This window comes from Brassica oleracea, chromosome C1 (assembly GCF_000695525.1).
Source record: "Brassica oleracea var. oleracea cultivar TO1000 chromosome C1, BOL, whole genome shotgun sequence".
In the NCBI taxonomy this organism is placed as follows: domain Eukaryota; kingdom Viridiplantae; phylum Streptophyta; class Magnoliopsida; order Brassicales; family Brassicaceae; genus Brassica; species Brassica oleracea.
Window position 1 is genome coordinate 997,140 of NC_027748.1, and position 6,457 is coordinate 1,003,596.

The following is a 6,457-nucleotide window of genomic DNA, read 5'->3' on the forward strand; positions in this document are numbered from 1 at the left end:
TTTTAACATATGCTATGAAAATTCAAAATGATTATCTTGGCATGTAAATGTTCGTTAGCCCACTTACATTCTTATCGTAGGAAGTTTTCCCGCTAAGTAGCGTAGGTTTCCTAACTGCAGTAATTACAGAGAATCAATCATATAATTCTTTTCGAATCCTACGTTTCTTCAGCTAAGGATCTCCCCCACGAGTTTACGTTCTGCGGCTCCGTGTAATTCGATTTCATTTCCTCGTTCTTCGTCGTTCCGTGAATCTCAATAGGAGAAGCCGCCTCTATGTTCAAGGAGAACCCGTCTCTATGTTCGATCCAGTTCAGCTCCAGGTTCGATTTGATTCACGAAAGTATCGATTTTTATTTAATTTATGGGTTTGTAATTGTTTTTGATTCGAGTCGAAAGTTTCGATTTTTATTCTTCCTGTAAGGTTTCTCTGTTATGCTTTTACGATCCTAATTATAAAAATAGAATCTTTGGTTTTAAAAAGAGAAAAATACAAAAATAGCACTAAATCAAGTTTTTGTTACCAAACTAGCACTCAAGGTCAAAAGTCATAAAAATAGCACTTAATGTTTTATCAAAAGTCACAGACTTAGGGTTTAGAGTTAAAGGGTAGGGTTTAGGATTTAGGGTTTAGGGTTTAGGGTTTAGAGTTTAGGGTTTAGAGTTGAGAAATGAGGTTTTGGGAATAGGATTTCAAATTTTAAAAAATAAAAAAATTAAAATTTTCAAAAGATAAACTTAGAAAGGTGCTATTTTGGTCATTTTAGTTTTTGAGTGCTATTTTTGTGATATAAACTTAGAAATGTGCTATTTTGGAGATTTGCCCTTTTAAAAATTTATAACTTTGATGATGTCTGTGAATTCTAATTCCGGTGGAGATGATCTCTGTGATGTACTAAGTTTGACGAGAATCTTTTTGAATGTTTCAGTGGCACCTGCAATGGAGGGACTGAAGCCGGGGATATCTCTGACGGATAGTGCTCTGAAGCATCTGAATAAGATGAGATCAGAACGCGGGGAAGATCTGTGTTTGAGGATTGGTGTTAAACAAGGAGGTTGCTCGGGGATGTCTTACACCATGGACTTTGAGAACAGAGCCAACGCTAGACTAGATGATTCCACCATTGAGTACCAAGGTTTCGCTATAGGTAAGTTTCTTCCTTTGGTTTGTTTTGAATTTGAATAATCCTTTCATTCTGATACAATAAGGTCCAATAGTTTAGATCAGTTAGTGGTTTGATGGTGTAGACACGTCATGTTGCATATGAATGTCTGCTTTGGTGTGTTGAAGCATCCATCCAGATAAAAATGCCAAGTGGTTATTTTGTAACATTCATAAGGTGAAGCTATTGGCTATAATTTATGACCTTATAGTTTTAGACTGGATGTTGTCAAGTAATATGGTGATGGTCAGTAGATTCTTCTGATGTGCAGCTTGGATCATTGTTATACTATACTGTATCAGACTAGTATTATCTGCCTTGTTATCGTCCTAGCTCATGTCACTTAGATTGGTGTGAGACTTCGAGTTCTTGATTCTATTTGTTGTTTGCAGTCTAGTGTTTATCCATCTGTAAATGAAATCTCAGATTTTTTTTTCTTGCAACACATTTTTTTTTGCAGTTTGTGATCCGAAGAACATGCTCTTCCTTTTCGGAATGCAGCTTGATTACAGTGATGCTTTAATCGGTGGAGGTTTCTCTTTCTCGAACCCTAACGTTACACAAACCTGCAGATGTGGAAAGTCTTTTTTTTTTTACAACAAAATCTCCATATATTATTATGATGCGTCCAGGGGTCTGGTCTCGAGTACCATCCAAACCGGAGCATTAGAGTTTACATGGGAGAACGTAAAACCGCGAGACCGAGCACCCTTTGCAAGGCTATCGGCTCGGACATTCAGAGAACGAGGAATAAAAGATAAGGAAAAAAATTTAAACAAAGAATGAAGGAGGCGAAACTCTTCAAACTCGGCCAACAAGGATGGCCATTCGTCTTCTTTTTCATCTTCAAAGATCTTGACCAGTTGTAGACAGTCTGTCTCAAAGGTCATATCCAGATGGTCTAGTTGGATTGAGGATTTCATGGCCCACAGCAGAGTGTTAAACTCAGCGTGTAGGGGGGTTAAGACTCGGTTACTAGCGAATGAACCAAAAGTCGTCGTCCCATCCTCTGTCAACAAGACCATTCCTCCGCCAAAGATGGGGTCGGCATGATGCCAAGAGGCGTGAAGCGAGCATCGGGGGCCGAGGTGTGTATCGCGAGCTGGTGGCTGATTTGCAGGGCTATCGTCTTCTTCAGGCTTGTGTAGGATTTGAGCTAAACGCCATTTTTCTGTTTCAGCAGTGGCTATTTGGATAGTCTCTTCTGGGGTAGTTTCTTTTCCACTAAACGTTTTGTTGTTTCTGGCTTTCCAAATGTACCAAAGGATCCATGGCACATTTTCCAGAGTTGGGGATGAAGGCTCCTGGTCCTTTGCTTTCCAGAGCAAAAAGTTGAGATTGCTGAAGAGTGATGAGCTCGGGAAGAGCCCCGGAGAGTATCGAAGATGAGCCAGCGCCCATGCTTGAGCCGCGGGTGGGCATTCAAAGAGGAGGTGGTTGATGGTTTCCTCTTCAGCCCCGCACCGGGGGCAGCCTCGCTCCGTACTACAGCGACGATCTGCTAATCTACCACAGACGGGAGTACAATCTGATAACGCTTGCCATATAAAGTGTTTGATCTTTCTCGAGGTTTTGAGTGACCAAACTTTAGCTTTTAAAGGCGTCGTACTTGGTTCTGTAACCAGAGAGCTATCTAGTGATGGGTCGTGGGACATTGCGAGGGCATATCCCGATTTCACCGAGTATGAGCCTGATTTCGTATGGATCCAGCAAAAGCTGTCAGGGCGCTGATGGCGGGACGGTTTAAGGCTTCTGATAAGCGGGATATCGCTGGGAGCAATCAGATGCTGTAGTGTAGTAAGGTTCCAGTCGTGCGTTTGCGGGTCTATGAGATCGCTTACACATAGATTTGGATCGAAAGAAACCCCGCGTGGTCTGGCGGGATGGGCCGGGACTGCTGGGAGCCAACGATCAGCCCAGACAAGCGTATTCCTACCAGATCCGATCGAGTTTCGAAGACCTGCTTTGAGCAGGGGTTGTGCCGCCATTAAACTTCGCCACACATACGAAGGATTGCTCACTTTTACCACTTCCACAGGGTTCGTATGGCGGAAGTATCGTCCTTTCAGAACTCTAGCCAAGAGTGAAGAGGGGTACTGGATCAACCGCCAGAGTTGTTTCGCAAGTAGAGCGAGATTGAAACTTCTAAGATCGCGAAAGCCTAAGCCTCCTTTATCTTGCAGGATGCATATTTTTTTCCAAGCAATCCAATGGAGTCCTTTATTGTTTTGTTTTGTGCTCCACCAAAATCGTGAGATTACACTCGTGAGCTTCTTGGTGATTTCCAAGGGAAGTAGGAAGCAGGACATCACATAGGTAGGGAGGGCTTGGGCAACATACTTGATTAAAACCTCTTTGCCACCTTTGGAGAGGAATTTTGCGGACCAGAGATTTATGCGGCTGAGGAGTCTTTCTTGAATAAAAGCAAAAGCTTGTTTTTTGCTTCCGCAAATCTTTTCGGGGAGTCCTAGATAGACACCCATCCCCCCTTCTTTGACTATACCGAGGGCATTCTTTAGTTCTGCTTTAATGTTTCCTGGAACCTTGTTGCCAAAAAGTATGGATGATTTCTCAAGGTTAAGTTGCTGCCCAGAAGAGAGCCCGTAGCAGTTGATAATACGCATAAGCTCTGCACATTGCAGGACATCGGCCTTACAGAAAAACAAGCTGTCGTCAGCAAAAAGTAAGTGAGAGATCGGTGGACTGCCTCTGGCTATCTTAAGTCCAGTGATACGACCTTCACGTTCTGCTCCTTGAAGTTGAGAGATAAGGGACTCCGTCAGGATGATAAAGAGGAAAGGTGGGAGAGGGTCTCCTTGTCGGATACCTCGTGAAGGTGAAATACTTCCTTTTGGTTCCCCATTGAGCAAGACTTGATACGATACTGATGATATGCATGACTTGATCCAAGAGACCCAGATTGGGGAAGACCCCATTTTGAGTAAAAGTGCTTTTAAGAAGGACCATTCAACTCTGTCGAAAGCTTTGCTCATATCGGTTTTTATTGCCACAAATTTGGATCTACATCCCGGATTTGTTCGCAAAGCGTGAAACACCTCATGTGCCACTAGGATGTTATCAGTAATCAAACGTCTTGCCACAAAGGCAGATTGAGTCTCCGATATTATCTTCGGGAGGCAACGCTTCAGACGTTTGCTCATGATTTTCGAGATGACTTTGTAGCTAACATTGCAGAGGCTGATGGGTCTGAATTCTGTCATCTCGCTGGGACGCTCTGTCTTGGGTATGAGACAGATATTTGTCTGGTTAAGACGAGGATCCACGGTACCAGTGCTGAAGAAATCCTTGACGGTGAGTTTTACAACATCCGCGGTAATACCCCAATATTTCTGGAAGAGGAGACTCGTCATACCATCTGGTCCAGGAGCTGTATCTGGGTTAATGTCGAAGACTGCTTTCTGAATCTCCTCGTCCGTTGGGATTTTAATAAGGGCCTCATTCATGGCTGGTGTAACTTTCTCAGTAATGTACTGGAGTGAATCATCAAAATCCGATGGGTTGGACGAAGTGAATAAAGTTTGAAAATATCTTGTTGCCACTTGCTCCAAGTCGTCTTCTGTTTCTGCCCAGGTTCCATTTGCCCTTCGAAGTTTGATGATCCTGTTTCTCGCTCTGCGCTGTTTGGTGGTGGCATGGAAAAACTTCGTATTTCGATCACCTTCTCTTAACCAATTTGCCCGGTTTTTCTGTTTCTAGTAAAGTTCTTCATCCCTAAAAGCAGCACATAGGTTCCATTTGAGGTTGAGGATTGCCTCATTGGTGAAGTTATCATCGAGTTGTGCCTGCTCCAATTGAACCTTTATCTCTTCAATCTTTTTTGCCGTGTTCGACGGGTTTGCACGTTTCCACCGTGAGATGTATTTGCGGCACTGTTTGATCCTGTCGTGGATGTCTTCACGGTCAAAGTGGTTTGGATCATTCCAACCTTGGAGAATGACGTCTCTGAAACCTTCCTTGCCAATCCAACGCTTGTCGAATCTGAAAGATCTTTTCCCGCGTTTCCTTTGATGAAGAAATCTCGTAAAAATGGGTCGATGGTCAGAGCCCCATAAGCGTAGGTACTCCACATTTGTGTGGGAGAAACAATGGTGCCAGTCTTCATTGCCAACAGCTCGATCCAGCCTGCATTGGACCTTTCCTGATCTCCGGTTCCCCACCCAAGAAAGTGTATTACCGGTAGAGGGGAGTTCTAACATACCACAGTTCGCGAGCATAGTCTTGAAAGGCAAGAAGGACGCCTCACTGCGTTTGCGTCCTCCTTTCTTCTCAAGGTTGCTCGTGATTTCGTTAAAATCCCCTAACATAAGCTATGGTCCTGATCGGTTCAAGCTCATCCTGGTCAAACGTTCCCAGACATTTTCTCGGTATTCAATAACCGGATCCCCATAGACGAAGGTGATGAAAACTTTCTGTCCCTCTATGGTGGCCTCGATATCAATCATACGATTATCGGAATATAGGATAGTAACATCAAAAGAATCCAAATAAAAAAGTGCTAGTCCACCGCTTTGCCCCTGTGGTTCCACGGTGAATAATTTATTATAACCAAATTCAAACAGAAAATCATGAAGTAAAGAGAAATTATTTTTTGTTTCTGAAAGAAAAAGAAAAGAAGGAGTAAAACAACGATGCAATTCCCGGAGATGCTGCTTGGTCAGGTAAGCTCCGGCTCCCTGGCAGTTCCATGCAATTGCACTCATATCTTCTTACTGGATGGTTTCTGGGACACCACCGAACCTGAGAGAGACACAGATTTTTTGCTCAAAGCAGAGGGGAGCACTGTTGGACCCGAATATGACCCTCAGGTGAGGTACCGATAAGCGTGAGCTAGCATGTGGGTTGCGATAAGCCCATCATAACAAAGGGAGCTAAAAGCCGAGCTGACGACTGGACCTGGGAGACATCATAGCAGAGGTCACGACAGAAAGTGAGCTAACACCTTAAGAGACTCGGTCAAGAGGAGCCTAAAGCGAGTTCCGTAATTGAAGCCGAATATCTCGGAGAACAGTTGAAGGGTTGCCAACGAAACCTAGACTATATAAAGACGGAGAAGATAAAAGACAAGCCATCTCTTTTCCATATATCAACTTTTGTACTAGATTAAAAGCATTACGTATTCTTTAGTAATCATCTCAAGATACATTCCTTTGTATTCATCATCTTTCAACTCATCAATAAAATCATATTCATTCTTCAAGTTTATTTACGGGATTCAGCCCACGATTCTCATTCATCTCTCTTGACCTAACCTAAATCTAAGAAGTGAAACCTTG

General features: G+C 43.2%; 1 protein-coding gene and 1 pseudogene across 1 annotated transcript in view; both read left to right on the forward strand.

Moving 5' to 3' along the window:
* The window catches only part of LOC106328344, a 5,426-nt pseudogene extending 3,477 nt beyond the window's left edge, over positions 1-1,949 (forward strand).
* The window catches only part of LOC106308556 (isoflavone 3'-hydroxylase), a 25,363-nt gene that overhangs the window by 13,069 nt on the left and 5,837 nt on the right, over positions 1-6,457 (forward strand). The window lies entirely within an intron of this gene.